This window comes from Lissotriton helveticus, chromosome 5_1, assembly GCF_964261635.1.
Source record: "Lissotriton helveticus chromosome 5_1, aLisHel1.1, whole genome shotgun sequence".
In the NCBI taxonomy this organism is placed as follows: domain Eukaryota; kingdom Metazoa; phylum Chordata; class Amphibia; order Caudata; family Salamandridae; genus Lissotriton; species Lissotriton helveticus.
In genome coordinates this window covers 1,248,302,935-1,248,324,787 of record NC_136065.1, presented here as the reverse complement: position 1 = coordinate 1,248,324,787, position 21,853 = coordinate 1,248,302,935, and the positions used below count along the sequence as shown (strand labels likewise).

Genomic DNA, 21,853 nt, shown 5'->3' with positions numbered 1-21,853 from the left:
ATTATAAAATATTTTAATACAATACAAATTGGTCAGAGTTCAATCTTTTAGTGTGTGTAATCATTTCTTGCCTGAGTGTGTACAATAAATGATTAGCACTACCCTCTGATAAAGCCGTACTGTTGACCCACACTACCACTAGAGAGTAAGGTATTATCTGCTTTAACCTCTGTAAGCCTTCAGGGATCCACTGGACTCTGTGCAGACTATACCTTACTTTGGTATAGAATATACAGAGCCAGCTTCCTACAGAGGGTCTCTATGGCGCTGGTGTCCCTCAATGACTACTTTGCCTTGAATTAATTGGAGTCCCAATTGGACTCCTATGGTCTTTGCTTGTTGCAAGGGGTCTGGTACTTGGGAATTGGTCCTGTGAGGCTCCGGTTGGTCCTGGTGTCCTCTTACCTGGTGGGGTGACAGACCTGACCTTCAGAAGCACAGGGTCCGCTTCCTGGGAAGTTGCTGTGTTGGCTGGCCAGGGAGCAGCAACTCAGTAGATCGGACTTGCGTTTCGGTGCCTACGGACTGCAAGGGAGTAGATCCTCTACTGCATGGGAATTTGCTGGCAATTTACAAAGTGCTGTCAGCCCACTGGGGTTCTTGGCAGGAGTTCAGCCAAAGGATGTTTAGCTGGGTCACGGTTGTCAAGGCTTAGTACACCAGGCAGGCTTTGGTGACAAAAAACCCACAGCAGTCTTCAGTTCTCGCTTTTTCTTGCAGCTCTCGGTGTCCTTCCCCTCTTGATCCATCAAATCTTAGATCTCAAATCTCAGTTCCTGGTGTCAGGGGTGCCACTTAAATACTCAATATAGGGGTGTTACAGGGCTGTACAGGTAGTAGCCAATGTGCTACCTACCTTTAGGGTGTCTACACCCTCTATATGGCCGCTTCCTGTGTGAAGTGGGCATAACCCTGTCCCAAAAAGCCTAACTCCTCCAAAACTAAGATGATGGAATGCTAAAAGTTGTGTCCACTTTAGGTAGCCCACCCTGTGTGTGGTACTAGTCTGAGAGGGCGACATGCCTCCTAACTGGCTAATTTTCCCACCTTTCCTGGTGCCAAATGGGCCAGGGCAGGGGATGGCATTTCCCCTGTCTGGAGAAGCCTTGGGTCACATAGCAAAGGCGGCAGAGGCCTTTGAAGCCTCCTGCCTTGATATGCTGATCACTTAGCCATTCTTCTTGGAGGAAGTGACAACACCTCAGGCCAGAACAGGCATTGTTTCTGACCTCTGAAAGCATAGGCTTTCACCTGCAGGGTGTCAGAAACCTGTCTGTGGTGGCAGGTTGGTCTTCACCAGTCATCCAGCACACTAGTAGTCAGTAGGTTTTCAGTGGGCACCTCTTAGGTACCCTGTGGGTGCATATATTAATACATATGTCACTGGAATCAGTGTGGGTTTATTAATACAAGTTGTTTGCTACCAAACGTCTTGAGTTTCAGTGAAGCCATCATGTAGACGGGGAACTCGTAATTACCAGTGTCCAGCACATGTACTCAAAAGGGCTTCCCTGTTCATCTGTAATATCTAAGAATTGACTTAGACATCAAAGGGGAATATCTGCACCTGCAGATATTTTGACACATATAGTATTGTGCACCCTGCCTTAGGGCTGTAAGATCTGCTGTAGGGGTGTCTTACCCATACTGTAAGTAGTGTCTGTAGGCATGTTGTGTCTTCACTTTTCTCTGTACCAAGGCACACAGCCTGAAATGACAGTTCGCATGTTGGTGTTCAGGGGTCTCCTAGGGTGGCTCAATACATGCTGCAGACCTTATGTTATGTTAACAGGGTATTTGTAGACCGCGCAGCTACTCAGAAGAGTGTTCCGGCGCTAGGTGAGTATGGCAGATCAGACTAACTAGGACAACGCAAAGGCTATTGCTGGAACAAGCAATTCTTTAAAGTCTTCCTAAAAGAAAGAAGGTCATGCGTCTGTCTTAGAGTTAGCGGCATACAATAAAAAAGTTTGGCGACTTGCACCTGAAAAGATCGACCACCAATACGAGAGCGGAGGAACACGGGAGTGTGTGCCAGAGACATCGACGAGGAGTGCAGAGTGTGCCGGGGATGGTAAAACAGGGCACTTTTCTTAAGACAGGGGGTTCCAATGTCATGAAGGGCTTTAAAGACCAAGACAAGAGCCTTGAAGTAGATCCTCTTACGGATCGGGGACTAGTGGAGGGATTTCAGATGCAAGGACATCCATGTCCTTGGGCCAAGAGAAAGTATAGCCCTTGCTGCAGTGTTTTGGACCACTTGTAAGCGGGTGAGTAAGTATTCTGGTAGTCCTAGATACAGAATATTGACATAATCTAGTATGGAGCCAATCAGGGCCTGGACCACTGTTTTCCTGTGGGGAGTCGGGAGAAAGGGTAAAAACAGTTTTAATATTTTCAGAAGGCCAAAACATTGGCAGGCTACCGCCTGGATCTGTGTTTCATATTTAGAGTATAATCCATTTTCACCCCCAGGTTTTTGACTAGGCTACACCAGGTAGAAGGAGGATGCATGTCCTGTGGCCACCAGTTGTGCCAAAAGTTATTGGGGGGCAAGCCGAAAAATATAATTTCAGATTTTTTGGAATTACATTTCAATTAATTTAACTGGATCCAGGCAAACACCTCCGTTAAGCAAGCGTCTGAAGTCAGTGTCCTCTCACAGGTAAAGAGCAGCTGAGTGTCATCAGCATACAACACTATCTTTGCTCCATCAGTCTCAGCCAGGTTCTCCAGAGGAGACATATAGATATTAAACAGTGTAGGGCTGAGTGTAGAGCCCAGTGGAACTCCCGCTTTTAAGGGGGGAATGGAAGCCGAAAAAGCCGGAGCCCAGACTATTTGTTGGTGGTCTGTCAAGAAAGAGGCAAACCATTTCAGTACCGTCCCCTCCGAAACCGGATTCCTGGAGCCTCGACAGAAGTCGGTTGTGAGGGACAGTATCAAAGGGCGCCAATAAGTCCAGCACAATTAAAACAGCTTTGGCACCCCTGTCTAGGATGTCCTTGATAGACTCCGAGATTTCTAGGAGCGCCGTTTCAGTGCCTAAATTAGGCCTGAAACCGGATTGACTCTGATGCAATATGTGGTTAGTTTCCACAAAAGAGGAGGTAATAGAGTGAACAAATTCTTCCAACGTTTTTGGGAAAAAAAATGGCAGAAGATATATGGGTCTATAGTTAGGTTAGTTAGGGACTCTCTTTAGTGTCTCAGGCCCTAGGTACCAGGGGTACCATTTACTAGGATCTTATTGGGGTGCTAAATGTATCACCAATTAGGGAACAATTGTTAAGTTTAGGGAAAGAGATCTGGCACTGAGCACCTGGTTAGCAGGAACCCAGTGCACTTTCTGTCAAAATTGCATAAGATATCAGGCAAAAAGTGAGGGTGACCATGTCAAAAAGGTGCACTTTCCTACACCTCATCACTTCCTTCACCTTCCTTGTCCCTTTACATGACTGTGTTATACTTTCTATTTACCTCTCTGTCCTTCTCCTGTTTCCTGCCCTGACTGACCCCGAGTTCTCTGTCTAGGCAGAAAAATGTACACGTAAAAAGAGTTGAGGAATGACAAGCCAGAAGAAGGTTATTAAGGACACAATGATAATATTTCACCAGTTAGAATAGTGAAAATCCTCGAAGCAATGTTTGATTTTCATTATTGCAGCAACAATGCCAATAGTGAAGTGCTGGGAGGTTATTTGTGCTTGTGAATATCTGGGAATGAGCTACATTTTCAAGGTTTTTTAATACTGTGCACTAGCCCACTAAATAGCCCCGAGGCCACCCTTCCTGTCTCTTTTTACAGTGTAAGGAAAAGACTGATTAGATACTGGATTCCATATAAACTATTACTGTTGCAGTCAGGGCCAAACTTAGCTATTATTCCATTGAGTATTTGCCCAATGGGCTGTAGCCATTTTAGGCCAGTTTTGAAAGCCCAGGGCAACAGCTGGTGCCTCTGCCACTTCCCCCAACTTCCCAATAGTCTCTCGAATTTAGGTGGTACATATCAGGCAGCACACCAAAACGCATCGACGCCTGTGTTTTAAATAAATTCGAGGGACTATTGTACCGAGTTTTTTTTAGATTTGCCTGACTTTGTGAATAGATCTCAACGAATTAATGATTAGGATGTTTTTGATATGATTCACTTGATTTTGTCTATTGGTTTGTAATTTGTTTTTACTAAGACTTCAGATCGTAAATGTCAATTTCAGCAGGTGACTGTTGGCCAGAGTGATCCAAGGGAATTTTTTTTATTTCACACTGATTGTGTTGCCACCCTGTCCCTTGGACATTTGGGCCTCTCCCTCTAATTTTGAGAATAAAAGTGTTGCTGGCCTCCATAAATATGGCCCTTCGTCCCTCCGTTCCTGGTCTCAGCTGATGCAGACCAACTGCAGCAGAAGGTGCAAGGCCGAGAGGGAAGTCACTTCCAAACCACGTCCAGCTACGTTCATGCACTGCATAAGCACAGGCACACACTATTCTTACATCGCCCTTCAAGTAAGAATGCTTATGCGAAAAGTGAATGTTCCTTTCATGATCAACTATATGGTTGAGATATGCCTCCTTCAGGCCCAAAAAGGCCCCCCAGAAGTCTCAGTGCACTGGCTAGATAAAAAATTCAAGCATGAATGGCTAATTAGACGCCACAGACTCTGAGGCTGTTTCCAGGACGTTTTCTGCAGTGGAACGCGAGAAAGACTTACTCCACACTCTGTAAATCAGCCGATGGGGACCTCCTGGACGTTTCCTCAGAGTTCATTGGAAAGATCCTAGTTCCACTGCACAGGCACCAGGCAGTTGTACTAGCGTTAAGCAGCATGCCTTGTAACTGCACCTTTGAAGACCGGGCTCCTGAAGCACACAGCAGCAAAACCCTCCAGTCCCGATCTCTTGCTTTTATTAGACAAAATAATAATAATCCTCATAATTTTTATAGACATGTGATTCCTGATTACTCAAATTCCCATGGAATCCTATACAAAATCTTTAGGGCCAAGATGCCTGTGAGGTCTTGTTTTCACGCTTGTTATTAGCGTGATCTGCATATCTTTCCTAAATACATATAAATAAATAATACTGTGGATTCTTTCTGGACTTTCTTCTATTTTACTTGTGATGTGCCTGGGCCACTACCGCCTCTCTACCTCCAGAGTAAGTCTTGAATGTTCAACCACAGCTACAGCTAAGGAGTGAAACCTACCAGGGGAGTGTCGGCTAGTTACTGAATGAAACAGAATCTAGACACTATATAACAGCTGACGCTGCCTGTAATCCCCTCTCCCACGGGTCCTAACGAAAGGTCTGGCATATGGTTCTTAGCTTGTTTTCATTCCAGCGAAGAAGGAACATGTAAAGTTGAACACGCTAATGCCAGACAGCATGTGTATGCATGAATGGAAGGCAGCTCAAAGATTCAGCGTAACAATCAAATCATTGCATTATTCTGCTGGGAGAAAGTCCTCAGCAGATGAGATCCTGATGTTTGAGCAACCATCTCTGGGGATCAGCCATCAACGACACACCAGCACCCCCAGAGCAGCGTGTCATATTTCAGGAACAGCCCTGTGGATCGCCATCATGCTCAGTTGCACCCCTGGGAAAGCCTGCATACTTCCCAGCACTGGACCTGGGGATTGGCTGTCAGATACACATAGAAGACTGGTACATCCTGCTTCATTAGAGTGTAACAATGGAAGGGAGTGGGAGTAACATGCAAAAGGTGTAAGCTGAAAGCCACTTCATTCCTAATGAAGGCAGAAAAACCAAAATGGCATTCTCTGCATAACCTCTAGAATTTCACGAGCAGACATCACTTGTAGCTATTCAATGACTATTAGTAAGACGAACCAATAGACAGCTCCTCATCAGGGTTTGGCAGATGAGTACTCCCTCACAAACGTGTCAGATATCCCATTCGCCTTATTACATAAAGGAACAAGGCTGAAGGACAAGTTCCTTTATAAGGTTATGGAACTCTGAGGTGACTTGCAATATCCTTATCATGTACTCCTGGGGGTACTTTACCCCATATAAATCATGGTCACACCATCACCTTTCCCAACAACCACTTACCTTGAAGCATAGCTCTTTTGAATGAAAGAGAGAGCATGTTTGAAAACCTGAAGAATAAAAATAAAACCTCTAATGCAAAATTAAACACATCAAAAAACTATTAGATATTTGCTGCAAACAGATGTTCAGAATGTTTAGAAACATGCAGAAAGATTCTTGCTTTTCTCTATCTAAAAAGTGGCAAAAAATAAACATATTCTCTCTGCTTGTCATTGTAAGCTATTAAAATAGAGCAGAAGAAAGAAAAGTAATGTTCTGTATGTTGCTTTAAACAGCTGCTTAATTATGCTCCATGAACTGGTCTGCCTTTCACCTCGGCTGCTGGCTCTGGCAGCAGGCACTGTGACCTCAGAACTGGACTGTAATAACCTTATAACAGTATAGGAAAAATACAATTATAGCAACCACTCAATTCATAAGTGCCAAATCTCTCAAGAATAGAGACATGATGGAAAGAGCGACCTTCACAATACTACTATAGGTATAACAACACAAGTAGTTTTGATATACACAACATTTTATTTTATGTTAATTTTTGATTCAGACATTATTATTTCTTGAATATTTTCATTTTATATTTCATTAAGTTATTAAATATACATACATAAAAATAAAGCAACAAAATTTGATAAAGTACAGAAAAAGACAAACAAAATCTACAACAAGTCACACTGGACCGGTCTATATTCTATCGTAGTAGGCAAAGCGGTTAGATTTCACTACGCGCGTTTCGGCATTCTGCCTTCATCAGGTGACCGTCATTCGCACATACATAGGACAGGACATGAACTTGAAAAGATCAACGCTAGTCTCAATGGTATACAAATCTGGAAGATAGCGATAATGACACATTCATATATTGGACGCGGCAGTAATCTATAAATTCTGCGTATTCCCTGCTGGGGACTGGTATCTTCATAAGTATATGCCTCGGCATTTATGCGGTAGTTGATTGATACTAACCAGCCTGCATTAGAGCTCGTTTGTTCAAAACGCCGCGTCTCCCGATAGATTTCTCCACGTGACCACGAGGACCACATCAGAACTATTCCTTCCTTTGTGGAATTCAAAAGGCAACTCAAATCCTTGTTCCTGATCCGCTCCTTTGGCTGTGCATAACCGGGGTCAGCAAGCAACCCTTGAACTATGTGACTACAGTGAATCCCATAACCAAAGAAGCTCGGCAACTCACCCATGTTCCGCTTACAATGTCAGTCATTGAATGCTTATACCTTACATATGTTATGTTTCTGTTTATGTTTATGCTATGTATATGTTTATACAGATTTTTGTCATTCTATTACTGTAAAGCGCTCTGCTACCTCCGGGTCTTGACAGCGCTATAGAAAACTTCCTAAATAAATAAATAAATTGCCATGGAGTATGGACTGGATGTAGGAACCATGTTAGTTACCTTCTTAAAGTCTGGTGCAAAGATTTCCATTTGCAGTGGAGGGGGCCACTAGGAGCAAGGACAGTGTCTCAGATGGTCATCGCTGTAGCTGGAAGAGAAGGCTTGGTGGCATGGGCTGCCATTGCGGTACCTTCACATTGACAGTCATCAGGGCTGTTGGAGGCTATAGCACGAAGTGCTGATCTAGCATTGCATGTTGTCACAGGTGGTTGCTGTAGCTCGAAGTGTTGGGCTCACTTGAGCTTTGTGTTGGCGGCTGTCACAAGCGGCCAAGTCTCAGCATGAACTGACCAGTTTGTGCTTGTGAAGAGACCAAACGTTCAGGCTTTCATATTTCTTCACCGGAGGAGCTAAATTGATGCCAGCCAAAGGAGGCACCTCTTAGGGATCAAGAACTCACTCCAGCCCAGCAGAGACCAACTGGGCTCAGATAAGTACAATGCCATCCAGTGCAGCTGGTCAGCTGGGCAGTTGCAGGGAGGTCTCTGGTGCTTCTTTTGTACTGGTAGCTCAAACAAGAGCTCATCCATCTGACCCTTGCAGTCATTCAGGTTTGCGTGGGATAAAGAGAGCAATTCCAGTCTCCCTTTTCAGAGAGAAAGGTAATCCTCAAGCAGTAGGGCAGTCCTCTAGAGGGAAAGACAGTCCTTCTTCTGTAATATCCACAGGTCCATGAGTTTACTGCTGAGTGGCTGCGGAAGTCCAATATTTATGCTGGTGCCAGCCTTTGAATTGGGGGGATTACCTATACTACCCACTCATCTGGTTCTGGAAAGGTCTTCTCTTCCCATGTCAAGGCCCCAAAAAAAGTCTGGAGTGACAAACGACTAGTGTCGGGTTCCTTTATGTGGGCTGGAGGCAACCCCTTCAAAGTGTAAGTGGGACAGGCCCAGCTCCACCCCAAGTCATCCTTGCAGGATGACCTATCCTGTCCACATCTAGTCTCTTTTGTGTCACTCTCTGTGAAGAATACACAAATCCCAACAGTAGAGCCATTCGCAGTCATGTGACCCAGAACACTGACAAAAAGCCTCAATGGTTAGGACAAGAAAATGCCAACTTTCTGAAAGTGCAAAAACAACAGTTGATGGACAGAATGCAGAACAATGTCATACATTCACCCCAGTACAGAGATCTGGGCCTAAATCCATCGTTTTTTTGCACTCCACACCACCCCAGTTCAGACATGGCTATATGCAAATCAGCCTTGACCCTGTGCCTCATGGGAACATTCCAGCCCAAACTGCCAAGCCATGTCTTCCCTGGACCGGAATCAAGCATCCTTGGACCGGTTTCTGGGTATCAACTGTCATCAGCCAAGATAGCTTCACACCAGTGGTGTGGAGAGCACAGGACTCACGTCGGAGCATACCCGTCCCACTCAGGGTGACAAATGCAAAAACAACAGTTGATGGACAGAATGCAGAACAATGTCATACATTCACCCCAGTACAGAGATCTGGGCCATAATCCATCGTTTTTTTGCACTCCACACCACCCAAGTTAAGACATTGCTATATGCAAATCAGCCTTGACCCTGTGCCTCATGGGAACAGTCCAGCCCGAACTGCCAAGCCATGTCTTCCCTGGACTGGAATCAAGCATCCTAGGACTGGTTTCTGGCTATCAGCCGTCATCAGCCCGGATAGCTTGACTCCAGTGGTGTGGAGAGCATAGGACTCACGTCTGAGCATACCCGTCCCACTCGGGGTGACAAATGCATAAACAACAGTTGATGGACAGAATGCAGAACAATGTCATACATTCACCCCAGTACAGAGATCTGGACCTAAATCCATCGTTGTTTTGCACTCCACACCACCCCAGTTCAGACATGGCTATATGCAGATCAGCCTTGTCCATATGCCTCATGGGAACCGTCCAGCCCGAACTGCCAAGCCATGTCTTCCCTGGACCGGAATCAAGCATCCTACGACCGGTTTCTGGCTATCAGCCGTCATCAGCCAGGATAGCTTGACTCAAGTGGTGTGGAGAGCACGGAACTCACGTCTGAGCATACCCGTCCCACTCGGGTGACAAATGCAAAAACAACAGTTGATGGACAGAATGCAGAACAATGTCGTACATTCACCCCATTACACAGATCTGGGCCTAAATCCATCGTTTTTTGCCCTCCACACCACCCCAGTTCAGACATGGCTATATGCAAATCAGCCTTGACCCTATGCCTCATAGGAACAGTCCAGCCCGAACTGTCAAGCCATTTCTTCCTTGGACCCGAATCAAGCATCCTAGGACCGGTTTCTGGCTATCAGCCATCATCAGCCAGGATAGCTTGACTCCAGTGGTGTGGAGAGCACGGGACTCACGTCTGAGCATACCCGTCCCACTCGGGGTGACAAATGCAAAAACAACAGTTGATGGACAAAATGCAGAACAATGTCATACGTTCACGCCAGTACAGGGATCTGGGCCTAAATCCATCGTTTTTTTGCACTCCACACCACCCCCGTTCAGACATGGCTATATGCAAATCAGCCTTGACCCTGTGCCTCATGGGAACAGTCCAGCCCGAAATGCCAAGCCATATCTTCCATGGACCGGAATCAAGCATCCTAGGACACGTTTCTGGCTATCAGCCATCATCAGCCAGGATAGCTTGACTCCAGTGGTGTGGAGAGCACGGGACTCACGTCTGAGCATACCCGTCCCACTCGGGGTGACAAATGCAAAAACAACAGTTGATGGACAGAATGCAGAACGATTTCATACATTCACCCCAGTACAGAGATCTGGGCCTAAATCCATTGTTTTTTTGCACTCCACACCACCCCCGTTCAGACATGGCTATATGCAAATCAGCCTTGACCCTGTGCCTCATGGGAACAGTCCAGCCCGAACTGCCAAGCCATGTCTTCCCTGGACCGGAATCAAGCATCCTAGGACCGGTTTCTGGCTATCAGCCGTCATCAGCCAGGAAAGCTTGACTCCAGTGGTGTGGAGAGCATGGGACTCACGTCTGAGAATACCCGTTCGACTCAGGGTGACAAATGCAAAAACAACAGTTGATGGGCAGAATGCAGAACATTGTCATACATTCACCCAAGTACAGAGATCTGGGCCTAAATCCATTGTTTTTTTGCACTCCACACCGCCCCAGTTCAGACATGGCTAAATGCAAATCAGCCTTGACCCTGTGCCTCATGGGAACAGCCAAGCCCGAACTGCCAAGCCATGTCTTCCCTGGACCGGAATCAAGCATCCTAGTTCCGGTTTCTGGCTATCAGCCGTCATCAGCCAGGATAGCTTGACTCCAGTGGTGTGGAGAGCAAGGGGGTCCCGTCTGAGCATACCCGTCCCACTCGGGGTGACAAATGCAAAAACAACAGTTGATGGACAGAATGCGGGCTGGACTGTTCCCATGGGGCACAGGGTCAAGACTGATTTGCATATGGCTGGGTTCAAACTGAAATGGCATGGTGAGCAAAAAAACAATGGATTTAGGCCCAGATCTCTGTACTGGGGTGAATGTATGACGTTGTTCTGCATTCTGTCCATCACCTGTTGTTTTTGCATTTGTCACCCCGAGTGGGATGGGTATGCTCAGACGTGAGTCCCGTGCTCTCTATGCCACTGGAATCAAGCTATCCAGGCTGATGACGACTGAAAGCCCGAAACCGGTCCTTGATGCTTGTTTCCAGTCCAGGGAGGACCTGGCTTGGCAGTTCGGGCTGGACTGTTCCTATGGGCACAGGGTCAAGACTGATTTGCATATGGATGGGTTCAAACTGGAATGGCATGGTGAGCAAAAAAATGATGGATTTAGGCCCAGATCTCTGTACTGGGGCGAATGTATGACATTGTTCTGCATTCTGTCCATCACCTGTCGTGTTTGCAACTTTCTAAAAGTGGCATTTTAAGAATTGTAAATTAAACTCTTACTTTACCATTAAAGAGGATTTTAACTTACATTTCAAGGTAAGTTAACCTGTGTTAGTCAATGGGAGAGGTAGGCCGTACAACAGTGAAAAACAACTTTAGGAAGGTTTTTACAATGTAATGACACATAAAACTTAAGCACACAAGTCCTATTAATTTAAAACAATGCACCCTGCCCTAAGAGCCCTTAGGGCCTAACTTGGGGGTGTCTTATTGGTATTAAAAAAAAGGTTTAGCCCTGGTAAAAGGCTTATTTTGACATGTCTAAATAGCAGTTTAACACTGCACACCAGTGTGTAATTTGTGAAAGAATGAGTGCCGGTGCCAAAAGCTCTGCTCAGAACCACGCAACCAGCACAATTAAGAGTTAGTGCGCCCAATACCAAGGCTGCATGATCGTCACTCCATCTCATGCTTCTTTAATTCACTACCAGAGGCTCCCTACCACTCTGTCTCACTCTTGCCAGTTGCTCCTTTCTCCCTCTGTGATGGCTTTATCATCTTCATCTTCCTTCTTTTTTCTCCTTGTCCCGGAGGGATTGGGACTTGTGGGGAATCAGCCACTAGACTGTCTTGGGATGCTTTTGTAAATAGAAACACAGGTGCCTTCAGGAGAGGTTTCAAAGAAGGTTTAATTGGGATATATGTCTTTTTCATTGGAAAAGGCAGTCCACGGATAAACAAGAAGACACCAGGGTCTTAAATCATAACCGGCTTCGTTTCAGCTCAAACTTCCGGGGTCTTGACAGGCGAGGAGATGCTGTCCCAGGGACGTCTTTCGAGACTTCCTCCACCGGTGCCAAAAGAAAAGGAAAGTGGGGGTCAGATACTCGTATCGCTTTCGTACGTCTTACAGGGCCGGGGGTGAAGACACAATTCCCATGCAAGGTGCTCGTTACACTCAGTCTGGGGTGAGGGCAGTGCTCGTGCAGAGGGAGGGGGAAGTAAGGGCGGTGCTCCTCACTCGCGGGGCTGTTTCCTCCGCCCAACCCAACCCGCTACCCGGCCACGTACCTCTTGGAGCCACGCTCCTCCCGCTGGACCGTGGCTGGGCGATGCGTTTTGTTGTTGGCCTCCTGGCTTGCCGCTCACTCCGCGCTCGAAGTCTCTCCTCTCGTCCTCTCCTACACTCGTCTTCACCAGGGAAACGCCTTCCCCCGAGCTCCGGACACTTCCTGCTTTTGGCTTGACGTTCTCGTCGGAGGGCGGAGCCTCGTCCTCAAGATACCATTCCTTAAAGGGGCCGCTTCCTTGGACATCGTCGGTCCAGTCGGCCTCGGGCTCAGCCGTCCAGGTGCATTGTGGTAGCTGTGGGGACAATGGGCACGGTGAGAGAGGGGTCCACCAGTCCTTAGGTCCAACCATGTCCGGTCCGCCCGCCCCGTCACACTCCTTTAGGGGTTTTTCTCTCTTTTGCTTGCAGTCAACGTTTGATGAGGAAAACTAAGTGCTGGTCCCCAGAAATGAGTGCTGGTGCCCCCACCGGCAGCCATAGGCTCAAGTTAGGCACTGCAGTCTGAGACATGTTTTAAAAAGCGTCTTTAGTAGGTGGCACAGTAAGTGCTGCTGTCCACTATTAACATTCAATTTACAGGCCTTGGTTACATGTAGTGTCATTTACTAAGGACTTAGATGTAAATTAAATGTACCAATCAGGTAGTTGTCAAATGTAGCATGTTTTAGAGAGAGAGCAAAAGCACTTTACCACTGGTTAGAAAAGAAAGGTGAGCAGAGTTGTAATGTCAACAGAAACGGTTTCAGCAAAGGAAGGAAGTGGAAGGCAACAAGTCTGGGGTAACCTTGCAGAAAGGGCCAGATCCAACATTAACTAAAAAGAAAAAAATACAGAAAGCATTAAAAAACACACAAAAAACAGGTGGGATGGAAGAAAAATGAGGGGGCAGAAGCTGAATGGTGTGGGGGCAGAAGCAACAGTAATGGCATTGGTAGGAAAGGAGAAGTAATGGGCGAGAAAGCAACTCAGAGCGGGTAGGAGAGAAGAACACAGGAGTACGGAAATGGGAAGGAGGAGCAAAGGATGAGAGGAGTACTGGTGGGAAGGAGAAGCAACGGGTAAGAAAGCAACAGGGGGAAGAACACAATGCCAGTGAATCGGGGGGCAGGGAGAAGCGCATGAACAACATAGAGCAACATGGAGGAGAGAAGTAAATGCAGAACATAGCTGGAAAAAGCGTGCACTCTCATTGAGTGCATAATCAAAAAGAAACAAGTAGAGCTTGGAAAGCAAGCAAAGAGAACACAGAAATCAGCCATTTGAAAGAGATAGTAAAAAGGCAATACTCCAAGGCAGTGACAAACACAAGACTGACAAGCTGGGACACAAACAGGCAGATAAAAGTGAAAGGAAAGCCAACCAGTGGTAAGCAACGGGCGAGCTCCAAGCACCTGAATGTTTGTGATAAGTCCACAATATGTCTTGAAATTCTCAGCATGTGTGCTGTTCAGTATGTGAGACCTAAAAATGAAGATTCCTCAGAATCTACTTTGCTCCAGATTGCCACTCAGGAACCCAGTGAACGCCTCCGTTGAAACTTTAATTTAGTACATGCCGCTTCTTTACAAAATCCACCTATAAGGCTATGTGGACTTCTCAGTATATTACTATAATTCTCTCTTTATAGTTACCACTAAGACAGGACCAAAGAAGCTTCAGGTTCTGCAGAACTCTGTCCCAGGCTGTTAGCCAATCCCAGAATGACACTGTTTACTGGTAAGTGCAAGAATATAAATGATCTCCTAGACACAAAACTTAATTTACATAAAGTCCAAGGGCACTTAACAACATAAGCTGAATCACTAAATGCCAGCCAGGATATTGGGACCAAGTAGCAAATTACGTTTTCTGATACTAACATCATGAAAAGAAGCAAACACAGGGCTCGAATCCTGGCCTTGTGGGGAATAACTTGGCACACTTTGTTCGGATTAATTAATCCCGTCTTTCAGAGGTTCCCTGGAACATTATTATTCTAATTGTCTTCTTTGTGGACAATGTCTGAGCATACCTTACCTTACTCTGTTTGTATCATGATATATAAAAGCTGATGCTGCTAGGGTTTCAGGGTCTCAGAATGGGCTTCTACCAGGTGAGCGGCTGGGATGATGGTAATGTGGAGTGACTGGCTAGGATGATGTTAACAGTGGGTGACTGGCTAGGATGATGCTACTAAGAAGTGACAAGAAGACCTTCTGTGCAGCCCTCCTGCTTTCATATAGTAAGTACTTCAAATAAAAAAAACAGCAATGTACTGAGCCAAAATATGTTAGCATGCGATGGCCTGGCAAAACAGATACATATTATGACACTACAGAAAGTTTTTTGTTCAGTTTACAGAGGATACAAAACAGTTACATTTTAATTGGTTGAAATTGGCAGCCCTGATCTACATGAAGGTGACTTTTTGTGCACTTATAAAAATAGAATTATGATTCTAGCAAATGATAGTGATGTCTGCTTCGTTGAATGCATTTGGAGGCTTACGCAGAACAGAAGCTCAAGAGAGTATGCTAGTGTGAGAACACCCATCTGATTGGAAAGTTTCCCTTAATTTATTTCACTTTCGTTCAACATCTGCATTTTGTAAAGTTTTGCTGTGAGCTTTTGAGTCTGCTTTCTCTGTTGCCTGCTAAAAAAGCCTCAGATATATGTGTGCTGTATAGGTTGAGCATTCAAGACCTCTTGTATATACTTTAGTATATTCTTATATGTGTATGTACCTTGTGGGCTCTGGAGATTAGCCCTAGGACTTGTCTGCTTCCACTTAGGGACTTTTTTTCTTTCAACTGCCTCTATTTAACTGTCTTGATAGAAAACGACCAGTAGAGGTCAGAAAAATACTAGAATTGCTTTCTGCTTTTTAAACTGCCTCTATTTAACTGTCTTGATAGAAAACGACCAGTAGAGGTCAGTAAAATACCAGATTTGGTTTCCGCTGAGGGACTTTCTTTTGTTAAATTTTTCTGGCAACTGCCTCTATTTAACTTTCTTGATAGAAAACGACCAGCAGAGGTCAGTAAAATATCAGAATCACTTTAGCATTCTCTAGATTCCAGTCCATAGAAATTGTCTTCCATGAGCACCCATATACAATAATATTTTTTTCTAATCTTGTATTTTCAGTAATATGACAACCGAAGGCCCTGATCTTATATTAAAAACAGAGCTTTGGACTATACCATTTCCTGTTGAAAGGCAATATTTCTCTCCATGTGTTCCCATACTTGGCGTGTCACACAGTTTGGTGCTTACTTTCCCTCCAAGTTAAAGAACAGTAGATGTTTCAGCACCCAGGCTAATGTGCTGCATATCTAAATACATTTACGGTAATTGGGCAGACATGACTGATGCGCTCAAGCACCGAGACGCCAGGAAATTTTGGCAGATTGTCAAAAATGGGTCGGCTGACCCAACCCCTGCAGTGGAGGCTAATATCGCACCCAGTGTGTGGGAGGCGCATTTTAGATCTCTATACACTGAGGCCGACATGGACTCAAATCAGGCACAAGTAGATACGAGGACGGGCTCGATCCCTACGCCACTTCTGGAAACGGACAAATTCAGTGTGGCAGAAGTCGGCGTAGCTATTGCTAGACTTGCCACTAAAAAAGCTCCTGGGTTGGACAAACTCCCTGGTGACTTATTTAAAAGTGAACCCATGATCTGGGCCCCACATCTGCAGGTTCTTTTTAACGCAATCCTGGAGGGTATGGCGGTGCCTGCTACTTGGCTGGGGGCAGAGATTGTGCCCATCTTTCAGAGGGGCTCTTCTCTGCTCCCAGCCAACTACAGGCCCATTAGTTTAATAGACGTCCCCCAAAAGATCTTTGCTAGGCTGATCCTGGACCGTTTATTGGAATGGACCGAAGAGCACTCAGTCCTTAGCCCATATCAGGCGGGTTTTAGGAACAAAGTGTCCACTGTAGATCAAGTCTTCCGACTTTCTATGATATTTTGGAAAACGTTACAGCTGGAGGGTGGCAGCCTCTATACTGTATTCGTTGACCTAAGAGCGGCCTTTGACCTAGTACCGTGCACAAAACTTTGGTCCGTGCTCTCTGGCCTGGGGGTCCCACAATACCTGTTAACCATGATCATCAGATTGCATATTGATAACTACGCTCAGGTCAGATGTGGCCGGGAGGGGACACTCTCCAATAAATTCCCCGTTGACAGAGGGTTAGGCAGGGCTGTGTGCTTGCACCGACCCTCTTCTGCCTCTTTGTCAACAGGGTAATAGCGCACCTGAATGGTGTTGAGAATACTGATGCTCCCAAACTTGGAGGCAGCAGGGTGCCCGCAATTATGTTTGCGGATGACACCCTGCTGCTCTCAAAGTCTCCTATGGGGCTCCAACGAGTTCTTGGTGGTTTTGAGGCATTCTGCAAAGATCATGGCCTAGAGATCAATGCCTTGAAGACCTTATACATGGTATTCAACCCCCCATCCCGAGTCCGCTCTAATCCATGTATTGGGACTAATAAGTTGGAGAGGGTCCGAACCTTTGACTACTTAGGGATCACCATAAATGAAAAAATGTCGTGGGGCCACCAACGGGAGAAAGCGCAACGAAAGCTGGCCCAAATAGCCGGCGGAATCACCAAGTTAGTCGCCAAGAATAAATCTACTTCTAAGCCGGTGGGCCCCGCCCTAGAGATTTACAGAGCACAAGCCAGGGGAGCGGCTATGTATGGTAGTGTACTCTGGGGCCACACGTGCAATCGTGATCTGGTAGTAATCGAGAACAATATTATTAGAAAACTCCTACTACTTCCTTCCAGCACACCCTTGCTGCCTATTAGACTTGACATGGCCCTGAGACCTCTGGACGAAGACATGGGCCTGCGGCCACTGTTATTCTGGCGTAGGATTTGGACAGTTCCTGAGCTAGCCAACTATAGGGCAGAACTGCAAGAAATTCTTGCTTTCCCAAACATCAGGAAAATCCCCTGGCTAAATTTTATTAAGAAAGAACTAATCAAACTGGGGATTCCCACCCTATGGGCTGACCCGCAGGGATCTTGTCCCGGGATTACATGGAGGCAGCTTATCATTCAGTACCAGGAAACCAAACTGGCTAGCCATGTGCAAGGAACTTCTCACGGCACCTTAACGTCATCTTTTTTTATAATTAAGGACAGATATAGGTTTGAAACTGCACTAGACATCATAGCTCCAACATCAATTAGGAAACTGTACCTCCAATGGAGGTATGGTAGTTTACCGTTACGTGCCCTTACTAGCAAATGGGCCGATTCATCCCCGTCTTATTGCCCCGGATGCAAATCTGACCAAGAAACTGATTTGCACATATTGTTCTTTTGTAAAGCGTATGTCCAGGCGCGGAGAAAATGGATTGTCCCACTTTGCAAAAACTTGGGCTTCTCCCGCTGCATGCAAACTTACAGGGTTTTAAAGACTGATCTTTCTGGTCATATTGTCTTTGCTTTAGCTAAATATCTGGGGTCTGTTTGGCACACGAGGAGATATTTTTTAAATGGGGACCTATAAAATTAAATTGTCGTAACGAAAAATCCCGAGTTAGATAGTTTGAGAATGTCTATATTTACATATTGTGTTTTATGTTTTTATGCCTGTACATATCTTAATAGTTACTGTTTTATATTGCATGTTATCTGTACCTTTTATGGCACATGCTGCCGAAATAAATACATTTAAGGCCCCAAAGGTGAGATCCATTGCATTGCAATTGCTTGTTTTATATCAGTGACTCTTTGCCTTTCATTGGCACTCCTGTAATAGGAGACATGCTTGTCATACATGGACAGGAGAATGAATTGGCTCTGAAAGCTTCAAAAGGCTAATTACTGCAACATCCTAAGGTAACCAAAAAATGTCAGGAGACCCTGTTACTAATGTATGAGTTATGACTCAAGGAAGTTCTATTTTGTCCTCTATGTAATATGTCACATGATCAGACGTTTGTGTGGCAGAAGGGGCGCGCGGTTAATTTTGCTACCTTGGTGCTGTTTTTTGGAAAACCTTGCAGCTTTTCATATAAAAGACTCAAAACTGAGACCTTTGCCACAATTTATTGGGCATACGCCCTTACTTAAGATGAACAAAACAGTTCTTCAGAAACATCCACTTCGCAGAAAACAATTACGGCCCAGTTTCTGTGTAATGCAGGAACACCACATCAGTACATTTGCATCAGCAATTAATTATTCTGCCTGGATCGTTAATGACCAGACTTAGATTCTCCACAGTATTAAGATTGATTATCCCTCTTGGAAAGGGGAATAGAGCGGAAACCGTTGTTTTCGTATAGCGTTTGCAGGTAGTTTCCGGCTTCCAGGGCTTTCTATGAGACATTTCGTCAGGTTCTACCTGGCAAATGTTGCCTTGGCGGTTGCAGCAATGCTGCATGTGATATAGGAAAGCTGTGCTGAAGGTACATTTGCAGAGACAAAGACTGCACATGTTTTAATGGATTACTGGGAATGAATAGGGTGAAAATTACCTCACTTTGCAGTGAGATCTATCTTGCAATGCGCCGGGGAAACTGAAAAAATGTAGGCTTTCTGATGGGTGAAAAATTGTGCAAACCCATGCACACAATATGTGCCATCTCTCCTAAGAAATGTATATCATTATTTCATGGAATTTCTATTTCCATGATACTGGTATCTGATGAAAAGAAAAACACATTTAGATTTGTAGCATTCCTTGTTGAGACTGTTAGGAAAGAGACTTTTGATATACCTTTTCGGAGTTAAGAGAGACCTTAATTATGTTGTTACACAGCTCAGTATGGATGAAGTGAATTCATAAATCTATTTAGGAGCCATCTTCAATAAAGATTTGAAGGGCTTGATATACGAAGAGTTTTAACGGTCGCAAACCTTCAGATTCTGTAACTCTGAGGGTTTGTGACTGCTTGAAAACTTTTTGTGGTGCACTAGGCACAATTTACAGATTTCCGTATTGTTAAATGGGTTAAATAAATATTAAAGACTCTCTATTCGAAAAGGGTGTGTTAAGGGCATCCTTTCCAAATACTGATTCCTTGAGGTATGCATTAATGTTTTGATCCTGAAATCCGGTCGCAAAACATTAATATTATACCAAAAGTTCAAAATGGAAGGGGTCCACATGGGGACGTCTTCCCCCCTGAGAATTCTAGGATTAGGCAGTGGTCCTTAACATCACTGCCTGGTCCTAAAAAAGTTTTGTTTAACTTTTCTTTTTTTTAAATGCATCCTGTGCTCCTGTTAGGAAAACGGACTCCATTAAAAAAAAATATATATATATAAATATATTGTTTTATTTAAAAGCAATCCGAGATATGGTGGTCTGCTGACTCCAGCAGCCCACCATGCCGATGACACTTGCCAGTCAAATTGGGTCATAATTTGTGACTTGTATCATGCATATTAATGAGGTAGATTGAATTGTGACCCACTATGATTCATAATTTTGTCAACCGACATATTAGTACTTAGATCGGTTCGCACAATTCCTTTCCAGTCGCAAAATAATCGGTGCGCTATTTAGAAATACTTTTCGCAAATGGAAAACTTGTGCATCAAACCCAAATGCCCCAGCCTGCCATTTAGCCTGTCACAGAAAAACATGTTATCATTAATCATTTGTGTAGGGCACAGGAAGAGTGCTCAATGAGTGAGAAAGCATTACATGTGAATTTTTTTTTTAAAAGGGTTATTGGTCATCCAGAGGCATCATCTGGTTCCTTAAGGTGGAACCTCTGGGTGAACGCACCAGATATGCAGAGTTACAGCTAGCCGATCCTGTAATCCAGCGTAAGTAAAATGTTAAGGCACACCCCAAGTGCTGCTCTTACTGTGTTCGACATTCGTACAGAGTACCTAAGCCAAAACTTTGGGCTTCATCTGCACAACATTAAAGCTGGCATCTGTTTGCACAGAAATATGAAGATAATGTTTGTTCCTCAAAGGCTGTGACAGACAAATAGCAGAAGGGCTTGGCGCTAGGAAAGAAATTTGGATAATTTTACCCGTTATTTTGGAATTTTGTTTTGTGCAAAGGTATTTGGGAGATTTCCAGCCAGAACGCACTTTCCCAAAACAGGAAATATATAATTTAGTAGTAAGCAAAGATGTGGTTTGGTGAGAGAATGCTTTGGGTGTTTAGAGAGTTGCCTAATAACTATGCCAACGCTTGCAACTTTCAAGTTTGTAGCAATCACAAGGTTCAACTGGTCAGCCACAGCATGATTCCCCAGACATTTTTTAATCTTCAAATCAGTTTGCTGCAGCTCAACGACTTGTGCAACTGATTCGACCAGATGCTAATATGTGACACTTGTGTTTCATCACCAGAGATTCTATTGTAGCATGGTTCACTGAGAACAATAATTGATTCAGACGGGAAACTGAAAATTATTTGTGTGTCTTTTCATCCAGTTCCATAATGTAAAGAATACTTCTCTACCTGCACTTTTTTTAATGGCATGCCCTAGGATTAAGAAAAGCTTGTGTGTTATATCTTACTAAAATACTTATAGTTTTATCTAAACTTTTTTGGGCCTTGAACTCAATTTTTTTTATGTTAAATGTTTGTAAATTGTTGTAAATTGTGACACAGTGCACCATTCAATTGAATAATTGTTTTTATTATGATTATATAAACTACTGTTATCTTCACCCTATATTGAGCTGTGTACAGTCTTTCACATTAACCCTGTAATTCATAGCAATTGTGCTTAATAATATCATAATTCCTTATATACCTTTGTCCGCCACAGGAAGTGTTGTTTCTGCATAAAAAAGTAAATTGTGAAATTGTATTTTCCTGAACTTGATTATGCTGAACTTGCTGTTCATCAAAATCTACACTGAAGTGATTTGAAGGGAAATGGTGCAACCCCTATAGTAGAAATATATGAAATGTAGTTTTTGTGTGGATAGAAAACTATATTATCACTCGAGAGAAAGAATTGTGTGCATGGCCATTTAAAAAACACTAAGCACAAATAAGGAACTATTTTACATTGCCAAGGAATTGATGCTGTGCATGGCCCCAAACAATGCAGTTCTCACAGATGCGTTGTTTCTAAAATAGTCTGTTTTGCACTTTTCACATGCAGGAAATCCCAAGTTACCTTTCTTCTCTTCCAAACTCTCCCAGATGGCCACCTGAAGAGGGTCTCCTGCAGTCCATCTTCCAAAGTCATACCCCACCCCATATCATCCAATTGAGAGAACTCTGCCCTATTGAGAGTTCTTGCTTCTGGTCTGAGCCTTTACCTTGATCATAAGTGTTTTTCGTCATCTCCGGCCAGGAAAATGCAAAGGTTTCCATGCTGCTGAATAAATATCCCTTGCCCCAGTTCACCCGCTCATCTCTGGATATTTTCCATAACAAGCAGCAGTTACACATCTTCTTACATAAAAGAGATCATGTATATTTTGCTGCGTTATCGAACATGTTAG

At 44.4% G+C, this 21,853-nt stretch overlaps 1 protein-coding gene across 2 annotated transcripts in view; it reads left to right on the top strand.

Annotated features, from left to right (window-relative positions):
• CPXM2 (carboxypeptidase X, M14 family member 2) overlaps positions 1 to 21,853 on the top strand; it is a 361,124-nt gene that overhangs the window by 228,540 nt on the left and 110,731 nt on the right. The gene's annotated exons all lie outside the window — the stretch shown is intronic.